Source organism: Equus asinus, chromosome 9 (genome assembly GCF_041296235.1).
Source record: "Equus asinus isolate D_3611 breed Donkey chromosome 9, EquAss-T2T_v2, whole genome shotgun sequence".
NCBI lineage: Eukaryota > Metazoa > Chordata > Mammalia > Perissodactyla > Equidae > Equus > Equus asinus.
In genome coordinates, this window is record NC_091798.1 from 55,108,570 (window position 1) to 55,131,466 (window position 22,897).

Genomic DNA, 22,897 nt, shown 5'->3' on the forward strand with positions numbered 1-22,897 from the left:
TGGAAATTGTTCATCCTCTCTCAGCGTTTGTTGCTGGTCCCAAGTATTTGTTGTAAGGCCTGCATTTGTAACACTGGCCAATTTATCCTGTTGAAAATGATTCATAGCTTAACAGTTACATTTTTTCCAGTGTCAAGGCAGGAACAGGGGGAAGTCCACGCATTTCTAGAATTTCTATAACTTGTCTCTACAAATTTTTCCAGGTAGATGATTTTCTAAAGCTACTCAAAGATATTGATCAGGAGAAACTTTTTTCTTTCCACTTATTATAAACACTTTTTTTTTCACTAAGAAAATAGGCCAGAGGGACTGCACTCTAGTAATATTTTTTATCTACAAATAATATGAAATTGTACTGGTGCTTACTAAAACCCCATTTTAAATTAAAAGTAATGCCCTCATTAACATGCTAAAAAATGATAGCAAGTACTTTTTTCTTTAGTAAAAGATAAAATATTTATTTTTAAAGTGTAACACTCAGTTTTTAAATTCTTTTTCCTCTAGAATTTTGAAGCTCAATACAGGCAATTACATGCTATCTCATCTCGAGTTTCTGTATGCCAGAGGTTTTGCCACGTTGAAAGGTTATTTGAAAAAGAGGGGTTGGAAGGAGACCATATTAAAAATCTTAGAAAGAGTGGGTGCACTGAGAACATAGTAGGTTGCTGGTGTTCTAATACAGAAGCACAAAATACCAGCTTGGTAGAGCTGGTATTGATAATATAGTGGAAATAGACAAGTTGTGCTTCCTACACCTCTCTTCTTGGCTTAAACATTCACCGTTCCCACATGGACTGTGATATGTATGGGATACAGATAAAAGAACTCTATAGAGCTGGACTTACCAGTATAAACATAATTTGGGAGTGTTTTAAGCACTCATTAACTTTGAGATCGGTGCTATGATTTTGTAATGTAATTGCTAAAAGTTTGGTAGAATTCACTTGTGATGTGGAGTTTTCTTTGTGTGAAGTATTTTAATTATGACTTTAATTTCTTTAATGACTATAATGCTATACAGAGATTTTATTTCTCCTTTTGTGGGTATTGATAGTTTGTGTTTTTCTAGAAATTTTTTCATATTATATTTTTAAAAAACATTGCCACAAATATGATTACAAGATCTTCTTATGATCTTTCAGTGCCTGTAGGATCTGTAGTATACTCCTATTTTTAATCACTGTTTTTGATTATTTGTGCTTTTTTTTCTTTTTTTGATCAATCTCACTGGTGTTTATCATTTTTATTAGTTTTTATAAAGAATCAGTTTTAGCCTTGATATTTTCTACTCAAAATTTTTATAGATTTTCAGCTGTTTTTCTTTTTCTAATTACATGTGTTTTTCTTTTTAAGTACAACTTTAACTTTATCCAACACGTTATCATATGTAGTATTTTTCATGGTGTTGAAATTATTTTATACTTTCCATTGTGATATTTTCTTTAACTCATGGTTTATTAGTAATTGCATTTCTTATATTCAAGCACATGGAAATTCATGGAAAGTTTCCCTGTTTTATTTGTCTTTCCATTTATATGTAGAGTAAGATTTATAAAACTCATGTTGAGAAATTGTAATTCTTATGAAGTCCCCAATTCTTATATTTTCACTATTTTCAGTGATGATAAATATCTCAGAAGGTACTCTCTTTTACCAGACACAATTGTGCTTGGGTGCATGTTTTGTATGAGCTCATGGAGGAGGAAGAAAAACATTTCAAGTTTATTTCACACAAATCAACATTATACCTTGGAATAAAAGAAACATCTAACGGATGTAAGATAATGTTTTAAGCAATGCACACATTGACAGTAGAAATATTTCTATTTTATCTGACCAATAGACTGTTTTCTATATATTCATATTTTTCACTTTTGCACAAGTCTTCTTTCAACTATTACATGTCAACCATTTTCCTGTTTATTCATTCATTTCTATCCCATACTTACTAAATTTATATTATGTTAATTGGAATATGTAGGTTCAGTTGTTAAAAAAATCAATTAGAAACACTAATTAACATCTTTTCAAAGCCTTACGTTACTAATGGCCTATAAACTTCTCTTTTTAATGTTAATTTTCAGAGAGTAAAATGTACCCCTAAAGATAGAACATCTATTAATTTGCATATGTGGAATAAAAGGATCCTAATGTGCAATCAATGACATAAAGCCCTGCACGCTGAAGTCCAGACTCGAGGAGAAGAGTAGTAAGTGCTAGACCAACCAATGATTCACAGCTTGACTACAGCTGGTACTAGGTGAGGACGTATTCTCTCACCTTTTGGCATCTGGCAATCCCCTTCTTCAGCTTTTTTCTCTTCTGTTTATTCCACCAAACAACAATTCTAAGCAGAGCAAAAAAAAAAAAAAAAGAGGTACAAAACAACAAAAGAATCTATAATTCATTTTATCGTTTCATTTATTTGCACTTTCTTTATGATGTGCTAAAATGCTCCTCCTACTAGAAAAAATAAATACCAGTGACTATAAACCTGTTATATCAACAGACGGAGCATTTACAACAGTAGTAATATCTTCTAGTCAAGCAGATTCATTACTGGAAATATTAGAGGAGAAGTAGCAATAAAACAACACTACAGAGTTGTTAATACCATTCTGACTGGTTTTATTAGAGAAAGGCTTTTGAATTTTATATCAAAGTGAGGATTTGGCTTATAATAAAATAAAAATGAAAAGTAGTGAATTCTCGTCATATTCTGGGTATAATAAATACCTCAACTTTTTTATGTTAATGGTGGGGTAAAATAAATTTTCCCATATATTACCAATTTACTTGTCTTCATAGCATATAAATGGTTAATAGGTAAATATGAGTTGGCTTTCTATACAAAATTGTCTAAAGGTTTCCTCTATTGTGTTTATTCTTTTCCTTCAAACCATGACAACCAGCATGCATGTCAAAAGGCATTTCTGGATACATTTTGGTCACGTAAATCAGCAAGCTCAAGAAAATAAAAGAGTAGAAGTTTTACTTGGGGCATAGTTATACTGCTTCTTGACGTTGTCTTATATTTCTAACAAGCCCTATTGCTCACCCTTCTTGTATACACATACTTTGGTCTACAGTGTGTGTCTAAAGTCTTCGCCACATACATATTTAGGAACCCCAAGTACATTTTCATTTTCTTTGCAGCACAGTGCTATGATTTAAAAATTTCTCTTCTCTTAGACTTTACATTCCATTTGCTCCCTTTCTCAATGTGGTTTTGGCTAAGAATTGAAAGAAGCATTCGATTATTCATTAATATATTCTTGAAAGAATAAATTTGTGCCATTCAATATTTGTTGAGCACTTACTAGTTGGCAATTACATAGGTGTAATTAGGTTGGAAAAATTTTCAATAAATTATTAATGAGTGATAACTTTCTTACATCCCCTCCTGAACCTTGAATGATTATGTTATGAAAGCCAAACATTTCATCAACAATGAAGTTCTTTCCTGAAACACTGTGGTGAGAAACTTTTGAGAAAAGAGTATCAATGCCATTTCTTAGCACTTCTTGTCAAGCATGAGTGAGGTGATGTCATTTCTAGAAGCATGAGGTTGTTTACTAGTTGGTATTGAAAAGTGTTTTCATTGGACTAGTGCCAGCCTTATAATTTGAAAGTCCCAGAGGAAAATGCAAATGTGGAGTCCTTTATTCAAAAAGCAGAGGAAAAAGTCTTTTTCTTTCTTCCATGGTCTGTCTCTTAATGTGTCATGGTATTTTTATTTTGCTATATCATGTTACACTCCTTTGAGGCAGTAAATGTAGACTCTCACAGGAGACTGAGGCCTGGTACCTGGACCCTTCTCACATAAGTGCCCAGGCCCCCATTACAGAGGCAGAAGTTGGTAATGGTCACCTTGTGGGATTAGGGGAGAGGGTGGCTGAGAACCCTCCCAAGAAGGCAGAGTGGTGAAGGTTAGTGGGATAGCGCATGAGCCGAGGATCCAAGCTGCTGACTCACACTTCCTTGACCCATTGGACTTCATTTACAAAACATAAAATCAAATTTAAAATTATTAAGAATTATAAGATAATGACCATAGAGCATTAAATCCCAAGCATTGGACCTTTTCTGAGTACAGAGTCCTGTGTGTCTATATTGGTCACATGCATATGAAGCTGGTCTCATGTTGGAGTGAGTTCTTTCCTGATTGACTAGAATTAGAAGCAAGGAGCTATCCTTGCAAGGGACTTGCCATGGTGTACTCACTGAGATAAGGTAAGCTGTTAAAATCCACTTCTTGTACTTCCTGTTCCCAAGGCTACAGACAGCTGTCATTTACTATTTAATCAGGTTGAAGCTGATTCTGATGACTACTTTTTACCATGACTATAAAAGAATCAACCGTTTCCTAGGAGTGTAGGAATTTCTTTTTATTTTCAGCAGTAAAGCTGCAGAGGAGCCCTTCAAAGGTTGTCACATGAATTCATATGCACGATGTGCAGCAAGCCAAACAGTGAGACATCAGTGATTGGAGATGGATAAAGGCCCACCTGAATTGGCCATAATGAGTATGTGGGAGCCTGGGTTCACTCAAGTCCACTTTAACAAGAGACGCATGCAGGGGGATTTTACAGAACCCAGGGGGCTTGGCAGGAGAAACTTCAGAGAAAGAAATGGGTCACTCCAGATACGCACCTGGACAATCTGCAACGGCTGCTGGGGATTGGCCACCCCTGACTGCAACCTCCCAGAAGGCCTTCTCTTTCTTCTGCAAAACAAACTCAAGTCACCCCTCAAGTTAAACAAGAAAACAGCAAATTGACAGGATTCATCTATGTCTGTGTCGGGAACAAGGTCAAAAGGCAGTCTTGTTCTTTGTGAATGTCTACAGTGACCCTCCGGTACCTGGCTTCAAAAGGTTTGAATCACGCATCAGGACAGCGAAAGCAAAGAAGCATTTGGACTCTAGACAATAGCATTGGACAACTGTGGAACAATACGTATAACTAAATATATTATAAGAAGGATATTGAAGGATTTCTAGAACCATGATATGATATTTCCCCAATGTAAGCAATATGCAAAATGCAGGAACTTAGCCAGGTTGAATTTTCTTTTAGCTTAGAAATAGATTGTTCCCCCACATCTGTGATGTTAATCCAGCTATAGCATGAAGTGTTATCAATGGCGTAGATACCCTCTGTTTGAGCAAAGGGTATCCAGTGCTATCCTTCTTCTTTTTTTTTAAACGACTTTGGCTAAGAAATATAAACCTGCTTGTTATGCCCTGAGGAAATAGGACTTATTATTAGCAATACTGGCCCAAATGAGGAACAAATTTTTGATTATCCCTTTAGGTTTTCCAACTGCTATGGAAGGGATAATTATGATCAGAAATATGTTCCACAGATTACTATTACTTAATCCATCAGGAAAAGTTTTATCTTTCAGACTATTTGTAAAGAGACAAAGTCCATTCGGGGTATTGGGGGTCATATGCTTTGAATGGTCAATAGCTCAGTGACCAATTAATCTTGGCCCTGATTTGGCATTTAAAAGCCTGATTCTCAAATAGGGAAAATAATCTGGTAGTTGCACAAGAGAAACGTTCAACTTTAGAGGATATGTGGACGTATTGTCTCTGGGTGTTCTTGACACAAAAAGTTACTGTAAATCCCAAAAAATCTCTCCCTCTTAGGGAGCATGGGTTTTCCTGTATTTATTTATTGTCTATAGTATGTTTCATTACTGCTAAGGTTAATGTAACATACTTTTATACCATTCCTCAAATTGGCTACACTGGCAATAATGTTCAGGTTGAAGTTCTGATTACACAACAATAGAATTTTCTGAATCTTATGTAACACAAAATATACCTTCTTGGGAAAAAAAAAAAAATTAGAACTTCTTCCAAGTAATAGATGAGACAATAGAATCATAATGAAATCTGGTACAATTAAATCTACAAATTGATTCATAAATCCATTTTACTTCGTGTAGCTTAAATAGGCTCAGAAGAATATCCTTTTATGCCTCAGCTCTCAAAAAGACGTTGACTTCTTGGTCCTGCTATTGTAAATACAATCTTCTTTCCCCCTCATTCTCATAGGCCATCTTATTGTGTGTCATCTCGGGATCCCATGGAAAAATTAATGGCACTCAAAACCTTGGATAATTTAGGGAGTATTTATTTACAAAAGAACTATATTCAGAGGTGCTTTAATAAAGCATAGTGCAGCAACCTCGAGCTAACTTCTACCGTCCGCAGGCCTGAAGACATGAAGGATGTATCCCATTAACGAAGTAAGGAAAAATGCCTTATTCATTCATTCATTCATTTTTATAGTCACAGATTTGTGAAACCATCACTACAATGTAATTTTAAAATATGTTCATCATCTCAAGAAGAAACCCCTGTACATTGGTAGTCATTCCATGTTCCCACTCCACTGCCCTCCCCACAACCCCCTTCTGAACTGCACCAACCCTAGGCAGTCACTGATCGCTTTATGTCTTTATGAATTTGCATATACTGATTATTATATCTATATTTTGTTTATCCATTTATCAGTTGATGGACATTTAGGCTGTCTCTATTTTTTGGCTATTATGAATAATACTGCTATTAACATTCATGTAAAGTGGACATATGTTTTCATTTCTCTTGGGTACATACCTATGAATAGAATTGCTGAGTCATAGGATAACTGCACGCTTAACACTTTGGAGAACTGCCAAAATGTTTTACAAAGTGGCTACACCATTTTACACTCCCATCAGCATTATATGAGGAGTCCGAATTTTGAACATCCTCACCAACACTTGTTATTGGCTTTTTTGTTTGAAGATTGGCACCTGAGCTAACATCTGTTGCCAATATATATTTTTTCTTCTTCTCCCCAAAGCCCCCAGTACATAGTTGTATATTCTAGTTTTAGATTCTTCTGGTTGTGCTATGTGGGATGCCACCTCAGCATGGCCTGATGAGTGGTGCCATGTCTACACCCAGGATCCAAACCAGCGAAACCCTGGGCAGCCGAAGTGGGGCAAAAGAACTTAACCACTCGGCCACGGGGCCTTCCCCTGTTATTGTCTTTTGATTTTAAACATCCTAGTGGGTGTGAAGTAATATCTCAGTGTAGTTTTGAATTGTATTTCCCTAATGACTAATTGCACTGAGCATCATTTCATGTGTTTACTGACCATTTGTATATGTTTGTATATTTGGAGAAATGTCTATTCAAATCCCTCGTTCATTTTATAATTGGGTTATTTGTCTTTTTATTGCTGTTGTAAAAGTTTTTATATATTGTGGATACAGATCCCTTTTCAAATACTTGATTTGAAAATATTTTCTCCCATTCTGTGGTTGTTTTTCACTTTCTTGATGGTGTCTTTTGAGGTACAAAAGTTTTAAATTTTGATGAACTTCAATTTATCTATTTTTTCTTTTATTGCTTTACTTTTGGTGTAATATCTAAGGAATCATGGCATAATACAAGGTCATGAAGATTTATTTCTATTTTTTTCTTTGAGGATTTTATAGTTTTAGTCTTTACATTAAGGTGTATGATCCCTTTTGAGTTAAATTTTGTGTTCAGTCTTAGATAGAGGCCCCATTTCACTCTTTTGCATGTGGATATCCAGCTGTTACAGCATTGTTTGTTGAAAAGATTATCCCTTCCCAATGAATTGTTTAGGCACATTGGTTGAAATACATTGACAAACATGAGGGTTTATTTTTGGACTCTCCCTTCTATTCCATTGAGCTATATCACTATGCTTGTGTCAGTGCCACACTGTCTTGATTACCGTAGTTTTATAGTAAGTTTCAAAATTGGGAAGTGTCAGTCTTCCAACTTTCTCTTCTTTTTCAAGATTGTTTGGCTCTTCACTTCCCTATCAATTTTAGAATCAGATTGTCAACTTATGAATAAAAGGAAAGAGCTGGGATTTTGATAGGAATTACATTGAATCTATAGATTAATTTGCAGAGTGTTGTCATTTTAAAATTTCAGTCCATGAACATAAGATGTCTTCCAATTTATTTAGATTTTCTTTAAGTTTGTTGAGCATTTTGTAGTTTTCAGTGTGCAAGTTGAGTACTTCTTTTGCTAAATTTATTTCTGTGTCTAGTCAGTGCTATCATAAATAATATTTTCTTAATTTCATTTCTTGGATTGTTCATTGTTAGTGTATCGAAATGCAATCGATTTTGATATATCAGTCTTTTATCCTGTCACATTGTTATAGTAATTTATTCTAATCAATTTTTTAGCTGATTTATTGGGATGTTTTATATACAGGATCACATCATCTGTAAACAGAGAAATTTTTACTTTTTCCTATCTGATCTGAATGTCTTTCATTTCTTTTGCCTTGCCTCATTGCTTTGACTAGTAAAATGTTGAATAGAAATGTTAAGAGTACACCTTGTTCTTTATCTCTTTCCTGATATTAGAGGGAAAACATCTAGTCGCTCTCCAATAAGTATGATGTTAGCTGTGGGTTCTTCAGATGCTCCTTATCAGGTTGGGGAAGTTCCATTCTGTTCACAGATGCTCCTTATCAGGGTGAGGAAGTTCCATTCCGTTCCCAGTTTCTTGAGTGTTTTTCTTGTGAAAGGGTGTTGGTCTGCTTATATGGAGATAATCATGTGATTATTGTCCTTTATTCTATTAATATGATGTAGTCCTTTGATTGATTTTCAGATGTTCAAGCAACCTCATGTTGTGGGTTAAACACCACTTGGTTATAGCATATAACTCCTTTTATAGGTTGCTGGATTCAATTTGCTAGTTCTTATGAGAATTGTTACACCTGTATTCATTCAGGATATTGATCTGTATTTTTCTTTACTTGTGATGTCATTGGTTTTGGCATCAGAGTGATAGTGGCCTAATAAAATGAGTTGGGAGGTGTTTCCCCCTCTTTTAATTTTTGGAAGAGTTAGTATAGACTTTTCTCTCCATATTTGGTAGAATTCACCAGTGAATCCATCTCATCCAAGCTTTTTGATGTTAGATTTTAATTAATAATTCAGTCTCTTTTCTTATTACAGGTCTATTTGAATTACTTAATTCTTCTCTCGTCATTCTTGGTAATTTGTGTCTTTTTAGGAATTTGTCCATTTTATCTGAGTTATCCAATTTGTTGGCATAGAGTTGTTCATGGTATTCCCTTGTTATCGCTTTTATTTCTGTAAGGTATAGTGACACTCCCTCTTTCATTTCTAATTTTAGTAATTTGTACCTTCTCTCTTTTTCCTTGATAAATTTAGCTAAGTTTTGTCAATTTTGTTGATCTTTTCAGATAACCATTTTATTATTTCATTGATTTTTCTCTATTGTTTTTCTATTGTCTATTTTGTTAATTTTCACTCTAATCTTATTATCTCATTCTTTTGGCTTGGTTTGGGTTTAGTTTGCTCTTCTTTTGCTCATTTCTGAAAGTAGAAGTTTACATTAATGATTTGCAATTTTATTCTTTTTTACAAAGAATAAATTTACAGCTATAAATTTTCCTCTAAAAACTGATTTTGCTGTATCTAAGTTGCACTTTGTTGTGTTTTTGTTTTCATTTATCTCATTTTTCCCCCTAAATTGTCTTTTGCTTTATTCCTTGACTCATTGATTATTTAGGAGTATGTTGTTTCATTTACACATATTTATAGATTTTCAATTTATGAGTGGTGCATAGGTCCATGACTGGGATCCTAAACTGTGGATGCTGGGCCATCAAAGCAAAGCATACAAACTTAACCACTATGCCACCAGACAGGCCCCTACAGTTATTTTTATTTATTTATTTATTTTTGAAGATGATTAGCCCTGAGCTAACATCTGCCACCAATCTTCCTCATTTTGCTGAGGAAGATTGGCCCTGGGCTAACATCCATGCCCATCTTCCTCTACCTTATATGTGGGATGCCTGCCACAGCATGGCTTGATAAGTGGTGCCTAGGTCTGCATCCAGGATCCAAACCAGCGAACCCAAGGTCACCAAAGTGGAACATGTGAATTTAACTGCTGTGACACTGAGCTGGTCCCCCTATAGTTATTTTTAAGGCTCTTTTCCTTAAGCCATTATACTGTAGTTAATTGGCCAACACACCATTCTAATATAGAGTTACAGTTTTCTAATTTAGATTGTTTATTTTTCACCTTTGCTAGAGTATTGTGTACTTTCATTTGCTTTTATGTTAGTAATCAGTGTCTTTCCATTTCAGCTTGAATAACTACTTTCAGCATTTCTTGCAAGGCAGATCTAGTAGTGGTGACTCCTTTAGTCTTTTTGTTTTCCCTGTCTGGGAAAGTCTTTACTTCTCTTTCATATCAGAAGGGTAACTTGCCCATGTAAAGTATCCTTGGCTGGCATTTATTATCCTTCAGCACTTTGAATACATCATTCTACTCTTTCTTGGCCTGTGGAGTTTCTGCTGAGAAATCTAATATCCTAATGGGGGTTCTTTTATGGATTGCTTTCTTTTTTGTAGGTTCCTTTTTTTTCCCCCTGTCTGCCTTGAAGATTCTTTCTATATTACTGATTTTTGAAAGTTTCATTATAAAGTGTCTTGGAGAAGAGTTTTTTTGCATTGAGACAATAGTGTGCTCTATGAGCTTCATGGACTTGAATGTCCAATTCTTTCTCCAGGCTTGGGAAGTTATAAGCCATCACTTCTCTAAATACACTCTCTGCTCCCTTCTCATTCTCTTCTTCTTCTGGTAGACCAATTATTCTTACACTTGTTTTTCTCATCATATCTGATAGCTCTCGTAGAGTTTCTCAACTTGTTAAAAATCTTGGTTCTCTCTCCTCTTTTTACTTCATCATCTCTAAATCCCTATCCTCCAGATTGCTAATTCTTTCTTTGATCTGATCTGCCCTATTTCCTAAACTCTCTAATGTATTCTTCTTCTGATTCACTGAATTCTTCAGCTCCAGAGTTTCTTTTTTAAAAATTCAATCTCTTTGGTAAAGAACTCCTTTTGTTCATTAATTTTATTCCTGAGTTCATTGAATAAGTTTTATGGATTTTTTTACAGTTCATTTAATCTCTTCATAACAGTTATTTTGAATTCTTTATCACTTAGATCACAATATTCCATGTCTTTCAGTTGCCGGAGATTATCATTTTCTTTTTGTAATACCATATTACCATGATTTTTAATAGTGTTTGATGAAATGTGCCTCTGCCATCACATTTGAAGTAGCACACACCTTTCTTAGTTGTTTACTTTGATTGCTACAGTTCAACAATTAAAAACTTTCTTTTGTTTTCCAGAAGGTGGAGCTATAGCTCTAGTTTTTGTTTTTTGTTTTCTCTGAGTTGGCTCTGGCACTGCACTCTGGAGTGTGAGTAAAAGATGCTGGCATAGTAAAAGCTGCTGGCAGGATGAGGGAGGTATGGGCTAGCACCTGATGCTTTGTGAGTGCCCACTGTCTGGTAGGATGATCCTCAAGTAGGAGTACTCCCAGAGTTCTGTGGGCAGACTTCCTTTCTGGAAACAGATAGCAGGGAATGCATTCCTTCTAGGCCCTGTGTTATTCTTGTCTGCCTCTTTCCATTTCCTCTCCATCCCCCTAGTCACAGAGGTTTCTCCTCAGACATCATGCTGCTAGAGTGACACAGGTCCCTCCAGCTGTGATCCACACAACTGTGGTCAGTCACTCACTCCTTTCACTTTATACCTCCTCTGGGAGGTTGGTCATTGTTGTCACCACTGACAAAAGACTGATGTGTTGCAGTGTAACCCTGGGGAGGGGCACTGACTCCTTGAGATCCTCTTTCTCTTCTGCCTCTAAATTCATTTCTAACCCAACTCAGGCGGCATGCCTGGTTCTCTGTCAGACTGGCTGGACCTCCACAATTTTTTTATCTCCCTTGCATGTCCGCCCTGTTTTGCATTCTCCAGTTTCATTTTTTTCTCCAATCACGGCAAGTGAGGATGGAGCAGGCTCATCAACTCCCTTGGAACTTCAGCCTCCTTGAGGGCCTATCTACTTTTCTGAAGCCAAGGTGACTAGAAATATCCTGGTGTCCTGGTGTAATGTGCAAAAACACTTTTGTTTGGTTATGAATGACTAATTAGTTGTAAATAAAAGAAGAGAGGAAAAAAGAAATGACTCACAGTGCCATGATACTGATGTCACTCCTACTATAAGTTTTTGAGTTATTTTCTTATTACTTTTCCTGGGAATAACCATTAGCATCTTAATTTAAAACAATCCAATTCAAATTAATTCTAACTTAATGCCAGTCATATACAAAAACTTTGCTCTGATATACCTCTGTTGTCTTACCCCTCCTTTGTATTTTTACTGTCACATGAATTACAACTTTATATGTTACAGCCATGCAACATACTTTCATAATTATTGCTTTATGCAGTTGCCTTTTAAAACATATAGAAGAAGTGTTCCAAGCAAAAATAAATTATGTTGTCTTTCATAATACCCATGTAGTTACCTTTATCGGTGCCCTTTACTTCTTCATGTGGATTCAAGTTACTGTCCGGCATTCTTCTATTTCAGCCTGAAGAATTTCCTTTAGTACTTTTATGTGGCAGGTCTGCTCATGGTACTTTATTTGGGAGTGTCATATTTTCTACTTTGCCTTTAAAGTAAAGTTTAGCTGGATATAGTGTTCTTGGTTGATAGTCTTTTTCTTTCAACTCTTTAGAGATGTCATCCCACTGTCTTCTGCCTCCTATGGTTTTTGATGAGAAGTCAGCTGTTATCTTATTGAGGATCCTTTGTATATGATAAATCTTTCTTTACTTGCTGCCTCCAAAGAATTTCTCTTTGTCTTTGACTTTTGTAAATTTTATTATGACCTGTTTACATGTAAATCTCTTGGAATTTGTTCTACCTAGAGTAAATTAAGCTCTTGAATATAAAGATTAACATTTTCATGAAATTGGAGAGTTATATGACATTATTTCTTCAAATACATTTTTCTGTCCCTTTCTCTCTCTCCTTTTGGGACTCCACTCTATATTTCTTGGTATTCCTGGTGGTATTCTACTGGTCTTTGAGATCCCCCCCTTTGTTTTTTCCTTTCTCTTTCTCCTCCACAGACTGGATAATTTTGCTGGGCTATCTTCAAATTCACTGATATTTTTCTTTTGCCAGCTCAAACTACTAGTAAATTTTTAATATCAGTTATGGTATTTTGCATATCCAGAATTTATTTTTTATAATTACAGTTTGATATTGATATTCTCTACTTGATGAGACATTATTGTCATATTTTTAAATTTTTGCACATTACCATAGTTCTTTGGAAATATTTGTAATAGCTTATTTGAAATCTTTATTTACTAAATTCAAAATCTGGTCTCCATCATGGATGCTTACATTGGCTGCTTTTTTCTCTTTGTGTATGTGGCATAATTTCCTGTTTCTTCACATGTATCACAGTTTTTTGGAGTGAAAGCTGGACATCTTATGCGATATATTGTAAGAAGTAGTGTTAGATCCCTCTGCTCCCTCTCCCAAGTCTATGTTATTACTGGTTTTGTCTGTTTTCTAAATTGTTGTTGGTTGGTTATTTAACATACTTTCTGGAATAATTCTGTAGATTCTGTATTCCCTGCATTTTGTGACTCTGGAGTTCTCTCTTGGCTTTATTTTCTAATACTTTGTGAAAATCATAAGCCTCACTTCCTAGGTTTCATATCTTATTCAGTGTAATTTAATGATGGGTGGATGATCGGTTGGTAGATTTCCTTTATTCCTTTGTGTGTGTGTATATTCACTCTTTGAAAAGTTGACCTGTGTGAGAAATCGTACCTTCAAACTTTGGGCAGTTTATAAGAAATCTTAGCTTTCACTTTCTGCTTGGCAGGGCTTGAGGGTCAGTCAAAGGTAAATGACTGGTGTCGTCTTATTTCCCAGGTCTTTTTTGGCATATTTTCTGGGTTCCACATGCACACAGTCTTTTAAATGCCAAGGAGCATGTGCACACTTTTCTAAGTTTCCTATGGTCATCTAATTCTACAAGATTTCCTTTACAATCCATATGAGAGCTCCTGTTTGTCCCAACTAAAATATTAACTTTATGTAGTAGAGATGTGGTCAGCAGTCTGCTATTATTTTGGTAAGGCTCCAGGGGCCAACCTTCCTCCCTCTTCTGAGATAAGTTCTGAGTCAAATCAAATAGCCACTACACCCTAAGAATATATATTTTCCAGAAAACTTCAAATTCAAACAAAATATTGACAGTGCTCTGAGGATGCTGCTTTTAATAGGGATCTAAGAATGTTTCAGATCCTACTATTTTTGTTTGTTTGGAGTTTTTGTCATGCTGCTGGCTTTTGACTACTTTTGCACTAGGCTGGAGAGGAAAGAGTGAAGGGAATAATTCCAAGTAAAACATCACAGACTCCACTGTCTTACCAAGATTTTACAAGTTTCTCTTGAATAGATCATATTCCTTTCTTCAAATGTTTTTTTTTTAATTGCCAGAGTGCAGAAATGGTTGATTTTAGTTATTTTGCCCACATTTTAATTGTTTTAGAAGGCAAGCAATTTCACTGAGATCCTCACTCCACCATTCCAGAAGTTGATTTCCCTGAACAATCTTCTTTTAGGAGTAGCAGTGACCTTCAATCAAGGTCAAAACGTTGTTTCCTAAGGGCAACCATATAGAAAAAAATTCAAGGGAATAAATATGCTGGCCTCACTGTCCTTGCTCTAGCTTATACCCTTCCACAGTTCTCCTTTGGTCAAAGCAACAAAATGCCAGAGGCCACAGGAGTCCCATTCATCATACATGGAGGCCTGTCTCCCACAAGAGAAAGGAAAGAGGAAAATTATATAGGGAGAAAATCCCAGCAACTTGAGAGTTCTCATCTATTCAACAATCTAAATTATGTATTAATTTGAAAGGTAGAGACATTATTTTTTCTATAAATTAAGTTAGAAATCAGAACCAGTTTCTGGTAAATTAATTTTTGTGTGTGTTCTTGCAAACTAAGGTATTAGGAAAAATAATCAAAATAATTATTTGAGCAAGATGTGAAAATGAGTCATTTGCCAAGAAAAAGAGAGGTTAGAGGTATAATTTGTTTGAATTTTTTTCCTTAGGGAGGCCTCCCTAAAGTCCTTATATATAGAGAACCTTTGAAAATGTTCGATATATATAATCATGCCCAGAAGTTGTAGTCTGCACTTCTCTTGTAAGACTCCATTTTAAATTCTGTATTTAAATTTGAACCCTGTATAATAAAAAAAATTCATGAGCTAATTGGGTAAATTTGAGTGAAGATTTAGAGAAAAATGACTAAGAAACTTAAAGATTGATTTATGTGGCCACATGAAAAGTTTTTAATATATACATTCTGCCAAAGGGTGAAATGCACAACAAGACAACTGCTTTCAAACACTAATCTGAAGCGTAAACAAGGAAGAAGGGCTTAAAATGCCAAATAATAAAGTGAAAAATAATGGAAACAGATTGAAAAGATCTTTAAAAGTGGACTAACATCAGGAGCGTTTCCCCAGTGTTACCTTCAATGAAGGTCCATTGTAATACATAGCTACTGAGTCTATCAAGCAGAAGTGTGAGTCCAAGAATACATGCTGGACTCACAATGTAGAAATCCAGAAAATTCATCAATGGAAAATTCGTTACTCTATTAGGCTTATATCAGTTGTTAATATTCTTCTTATTTGCTGGGGCTTCATACTAACTTTCATTTGGTGAGTTTATGCACTTCATATAATGAAAAACCCAGGAATATAGCTAGAATTCTGGATTATTCCTGAAGAATTATCAACTGAAAAGCAAAATAGAATTTGCAAAACTCCCCAAAAGGATGAGCTAGACTGTTGTACTCTATAATAAAAAGGAGGAAAGAAAAGGATTTGAAAATTCAAGGACTAAGAAAAATTATACAAATCTATAAATCTATGAGATATATGTATACTGTAACTGGTACTGTTTATCGAATAACAGAATGCTGTAACTAAGCAAAATACTTTGAAGTTTAAAAGACTATATACAGGAAGAAATTATTAATTCCACAACACACATGAAGCATACACTACTTGTGGACAGAATGCAAGGTCTTTGGTAGATAACAGTAAACACGGTAGAGTCTTTGTCCTCAAGTTTATATCATAGTGAGGGAACAAGTAGTAAATTGTGCAATGACATGAATAAATTCAGAGTGTTTTCAGGGTACATTGGAAGGACACCTGACAACATTTATGAAGGTGCATGAAGATTTTAAGGAAGTAGAGCCACAGAAGTTTTGAGGGTAACATGGGAATTGGGAAAGAGTTCTCAGAATGGAGATAACAGCATTTCCAAAAACCCAAATGGGAAAGATATTACAGTGTGCTCCTAAGACAATGATAAATTCACCATAAATGTAAAATAATGTGTGTCTGGTGGAGACGGAGAGAGAGAGAACAGAAATGACACTGGTTAGGAAAGCATGAATCAAATAGTGAATAGTAACAAAGTTTGAACTTTATCCTGAGGACAAATGATGAAACATTTAATCATATTAATTCTTATTTTTAAATAACTGTTGGTCTAAATTTTGATTTATCATTCCCATCTATTTTGATACTTTTCCGGAAAATGCATTTATCTATGGGCAACAGTTGCCATTTTTTCATGTTTTTAAGGTGTACAAAAAATATTCCACTCTACGTATGATTACACTAAGTACAGCTGGAAATTAGATTTTGAATGCAATGAATTGGAGACTTAGTTTTATTATATATATGTAGATAGCAGATAATCTCAGAAATATTTATTGAAAACAAAAGTTATCTCTTGCATTCATAATTATAAGCAGAGTTTAAATATAAAGGATCTGTAACATATATAAGGTTTAAATATGAAAAATCAGAAAGTTATATATAGTACCCATGTAACTGACACCCAACTTGAGAAATATAATTTCCTCTGTGCTATTAAAGACCTGAGCCTCTCTGCTGGTTAATCTCATCTCTTTCCTTGCCTACAATCCATGGGGACTAAATCATTGGGAGAGGGGAGGTACACTTTTATGTGTTTTACCTCCAGAAGTTTGATGAGATTCCCACAGAGAATATCTGAGAAAAATCTCCGCTTGCTCCTGTCAGGGAGAGGAGAAATTAATAATTTTGAAATACATCAGTAAACTCTGTTCTTCTTAATAAAGCCTGCCCTTAAGAGAGACTATTTTACCAGACCCTAAGCTGCGGGGGTTTTATCAGAGCCTAACTGACCTGGGGGAAGGGAAATACCCAACTCCAGCCATCTCTAGCTGTCCTGTCAGACTTAAGGTGGGTCGGCACTGAGAGGCATTGGTGAAGTTCACAGTCCAGGGACGCAGGTTCACCAAAAGACTGAGACCTAATTGCAGGACAATAGAATGCTTCCCATTCCCCTATATATTACCACTGCATTATTAAAAGCCACTTACTACAGTTACTTTTACCTGGTACATCATGTCTACCTTTTAACAGAAAATTACAAGGCATACTAAAAGGTGAAAACACAGTGTGAAGAGGCAGAGTAAGCATCAGAATCAGACACTTAGATGACAGGAATGTTGAAATTATCAGACCATGATGTTAAAACCACTATGATTAATATGCTAAGGTCTCTAATGGAAAAAGTAGACAACATGCAAGAACAGACTGGTAATATAAGCAGAGAGTTGGAAATTCTAGGGAAGAATTTTTTTAAAAATGGGAAGAGAAGGATGATAGGTGAGGTGGAGTGCTAATTCAACATCCCAGGCAACTGATCAATTATGTCCATCCTATTCAACCACCAGGGGGGAAATAAATGAGGGTAGAAAAGGCTTTTCAGCCTTTGTTTGCCCTGATGAGTTTCTTTTATTTATAACTGATCTGAATGATAAACACAAATCTCATTAAAAATATCACAATGTACTGAGAATTATGAATTATGTAAATTGCTATAGACCACACCCCATTCTACCTCTGAAGTTTACATGGGAGAATATGTAGAAACATTGAGGACCTCAGAAAGGACTTCCTACTTCAAAATTTTAATTTGTTAATGTTTATGAATCTAGGGTTTGTACATATCTCCTATGACTCTCCTGAAATATCTTCATAATCTAGTCAACCATATGTGATTGTGTCTTAATACCCTTCCCCCCAAAATAATGAATCCAAATTCTTTACATTACCTCTGGATACATTAAACAACCAAGTTTTGTCATTTTTTCTTGATATTCTGTTGGCATTTCTTGACACAATTTCTCAAGCATATGTATTTAATGCTGGCTAACCCACAGTTTCTCACAAAAACTAACCAAATAATTATCAACATAGTGGTAAATGTGAATCAGTACTGGAAAGGAAAATGGTTATTTACATATGAGACATTTCAAGGAATCCCAAAAGATAATGTATGAGTGAGAGAAAATACTTGAAGAGCAATAAAGAGGGCATGGAAAACATATTTTACCTCATGTGAAGAAAAATCTATCTCTCTAATAAATGGAAGACATAAACTGTCAGCAGAAATGTTCTCTATTCAGAGCATTTGTGGCGGGAGAATGAAAACAGGCCAAGGTTGGTGGGTATGTGGAAGTTATTGTCCCATTCATGCCTCTGGAATAGATTTCAGATAATAGGATCAAGAAGGTAGGACCTTGACATAGAGCTGTGTCCTTGGTTAGATCTGTGTGAGGGCACTGGCTAAGGTGATTTTCAATGAGGGCAGTTAACCCTGGTAGAAATTGAGCACTGACTGAAACCAGTTTAAGCTGCTATAGGAGAAAATCTCCTAACAGCAGAGGAAAAGGTTCTCGCTCTGTGTAACTTTGCCTTTTATTCCCTCTCCCTTTTTTCGGCATCTGACACAATAAAGTAAAATTACTGTGAACTTGTCTCTTTTCTATTTGTCTGTATCTAGAAGATTTATATAGGGAAATTATGATCATTGAGAATCCACTAAAACAGTAATACCGGACAAATATAAAATTAATTTTATAAGGATAGGGAGCAAACAGAAAATTCACAACATATTTTAAAAAAATGAATCAGAGGAATAAAACTGTGTTTTTGGAGTAGTTGTAGTAAGGAACAGGATAAATATTAAAAAAAAAACCCTCCAATTTGTATTTTCAACAAGATTTAAGAAGGTAATCATTATGCAATTTAATCATGCTAAAGGAATATAAAAATCATTTAATAAGAAACATAATTAGCTAGTTTTAAAATATGCAGAAATTTAAACATGGTGTTGGATTCTGCAGAAGGATGAAGCAGCAAATTAAAAGTCAGAACCAAAAATATTCTGTTACTCAGAGGAATGGGATGAAAAAAATAAAAAAATTATTAATGACAAGAAACCTGTAGAAAAGATCCAAAATATTCAGATAGCTCTCCAGTATTATATTGTAGGACGTATTGCAGAAGCTTTTGGGGCAAAAATATAGTTGTTTTTCATTTATAATTAGCTTCTAATTAATTTCTTTTATCCCTAACTCACATGTTTACAGGTCTCCACTCTGAGGCTTCTACTTACAGAATGATCTAAAAACACCAGGGGCTTTCAGTCACTTTTGGAATCCTACTTCAAAGGTTCAAACATTAAGAGGAAAGAGACAGCTATAAATTTTAATCTGTTGATTTGCAATATGTTCAATATGTTGTTCATTACTACTTTGCTGCCATCATTGCCACGTGCTGTATCTTTGAACAGTTTCAAAGATGCCTGATGAAAAGTTGTGTGGATGCTCTCCTGGTTCAGATTGTAGAACAGGTTCTATGATCCACCCCACTTCCTTAGGTCATATTCACATGCTTAGACACTTTTCATCAAGCCAGGATCTGTGTCAGGGTGGCAAAGTCCAGACACCATGGCAGGCTGATTTGCATACTGAGCCAGAAGAAAACCAGAATCATAGGCTATTTTCTTAAGTCTAAATTCTCAGCTCAAACTCTTATTTCCCTCTTTGTGAGTCCTCTTTTTGAACCCTTCATTGCCTTCCCTGCCTATGAACTTTGCTCTGTGCCACTGTGGACTAATCCAATAAGGTTCCTTGACTTTAATTTTGGAGACAGAAATTCTGGTCCATTTCTGCATTTTAGTATTTCTTAGCTAATTACATAATTTGTAGGCCTTAATGCAAAATGAAAATGTGGGGTCTGGGCAGGGTGAGAAAGTTGATCTTCTTTTCTCAAAGGTAAATGGACAAACCCCCAGGGACTGGAATTTCCATGCCAAGAAATACTTGGCACCTCACTGTGGTGAGTGACAGGCTCTCCCTCATTGCCCTCTAAATACACCATGGTGCTAATTGCCTGAGGTATGGTGGCAGTCACATTACTTATCCAAACATGGAGAGAGTTCATGTCCAACACCTCCCCATGTCCATGCTCAGATCATCCCACAGTGAAACATGGCCCCACCCCCACTGACACAACAAGGTCACCACCTGAGAGGAGTCCTAGAGGGGAAGGCTATGGGTAGGGGGATGAGGCACCAGTGGAAGGAGGGCAGTCTGCCAAGAGCCCATCCTAGGAAGTAGGGAGATGTTGGAAGGCACAGGCATGAACCAAGTCTGCAAGCCCCTAAAACAAGCATGCTTGTTGTCCCATAAGACTTCACTTACCAAACACAAATTCAAAGATAAAATTATTAAGAATTTCAAGATGGCAGCCACAAAGCATTAAACCTCATGCCTGGGGCCTTTACAAGCATGATCTCATGTCCGTGAAGCTGACCCTAACCCTAGGAAAGTTATGCAAATGGATCAGCCATCTCTTTAGAAGTCTCTATACTAGATGGTGTCAGATAGACTAGCAGTTTTCAACCAGGGGAGATTTGGCAAAGTCTGGAACCATTTTTGGTTGTCACTATTGAAGGATGCTACTGGCATCTAGTGTCTAGAAGCCAGGGGTGCAGATAACATCTGACAATCCACAGAATAGCTCCCACAACAACAAATTATCTGGTCCAAATTGTCAATACTGACAAAGGTGAGCAACCCTGAGATATACTTATTAATTTACTGAATTTATCTGCTGTATTATAGTCACCTGATATAATAAGGTAAGCCCAGTAAGACAGTCCCAGTTCTTAAATAACTTACAGATAAATATGGGAGATAGATCAATAACACTAATGAATATATCCTCTCATATCATGAAACTGACCATATCTGCAAATTAGGCAGAGGAAGGAGGCAATAATGGAAAACAAAATTGTTGAGGAAGAGTCACTTGATTTGAATTCTGAAGGTCTTTCTCCACAAACTAAGAAATAATCACAGATTACTGGTTGGAAGGGCAAGTGGATATTGGAACTGCGGGGCATGTCAAGTCATGCTGAGATATTGATATTTATCCTGCAACCACTGGGCAGCCACTGCTATGTTTTAAAAATGGGAATAACATTGTCGGATAGTATTTTTAAAACTCTTGTTATGTTTTGGTATGTTTAATAGATAGTTTGGTGTTTAGAATAGGTAAATTTATCTTTCCCTCTCTCTCTCTTTTTTTTGGGGGGGGGCGTGAGGAAGACTGGCCCTTAACTAACATCTCTTGCCAATCTTCCCCATTTTTTTTAGGAAGATTGTCCCTGAGCTAACATTCATGGCAATCTTCCTCTATTTTGTATGTGGGATGCCTCCACAGCATGGCTTGATGAGCAGTGTGTAGGTCTGCGCCCAGGATCCAAAGCCACAAACCCTGAGATGCCAAAGCAGAGTGCATGAATCTAACCACTATACCACTGGGTTGGCCTCCAGAAATTTCTCTAAGCAGTAGAAGCTAAGGTCATTGAGCTTCATTGAGAATGATGCAAAGTGCAAAAAGGAATTTGAGGTTGCCAAAATCCGTAATGTTCTCCTCACCTTGACTAAACTTTACACAGGCTCTTACTGACTCTAAGCCTCTGACATCCCTTTTCTAGACCACTTACTTTACAAAACTTTCTACAAAACCTTCCCGGCTCTTTGAAATGTAATACTTCTCTTAGCTTTTTGCAGTTTTACCACTCAGGAATGTTTTTCTCAAGGACTTGGGGTCCATCATTTTGAAATGTAATTGTCAAATAAGATGTACCTCTATCACATAGTTTCTATGGAAGGGTAGGAGTCTAACTTTAAATTTCAACAAGCACCATTTATAAAATGTAAATGGACTCCTGTGGTAATCACACAACAAAATCCTATAGTAGATACACAAAAGAGAAAGAGGAAAGAATCTAAGCATATCACTAAAGAAAGTCATTAAACCACAAAGTAGGAGAGCAAGAAAAGAAGAAAACAATAGAAATGAACTAAAAAATAGCCATAAAATAATTGATAAAATGGCAATAAGTACATTCTTATCAATAATTACTTTAAATGTAAATGGACTAAATTCTTCAATCAAAAGACATAGAATAGCAGAATGAAAAAGAAAAAAAAACCAAAACAAGACCCATCTATATGCTGCCTACAAGGGACTCACTTCATATGTAAGAACACAAACAGATTAGAAGTGAAGAGATGAAAAAAGATGTCCCATGCAGATGGAGAAACCAAAAGAAGGTTAGAATAGCTATACTTATATGACAAAATAGTCTTCAAAACAAAGACTGTAATAAGAGACAAAGAGGGACATTTCATAATAATAAAGGAGTCAGGACCAGCCAGTTTGCATAGTGCTTAAGTTTGCATGCTCCACTTTGGTGCCCTGGGTTCCCAGGTAGGGATCCCCAGCATGGACCTAGCACCACTTGTCAAGCCATGTTGTGGCGGCATCCCACATAAAATAAAGGAAGATTAGCACAGATGTTAGTTCAGTGACAACCTTCCTGAAGCAAAAAGAGGAAGATTGGCAACAGATGTTAGTTCTGGGCCAATCTTCATCAAACACACAAAATAATAATAATAATAATAATAATGATAATAGTAAAGGGGTCAATCCAACAAGAGGATATAACATTTGTAAATATTTATAGACC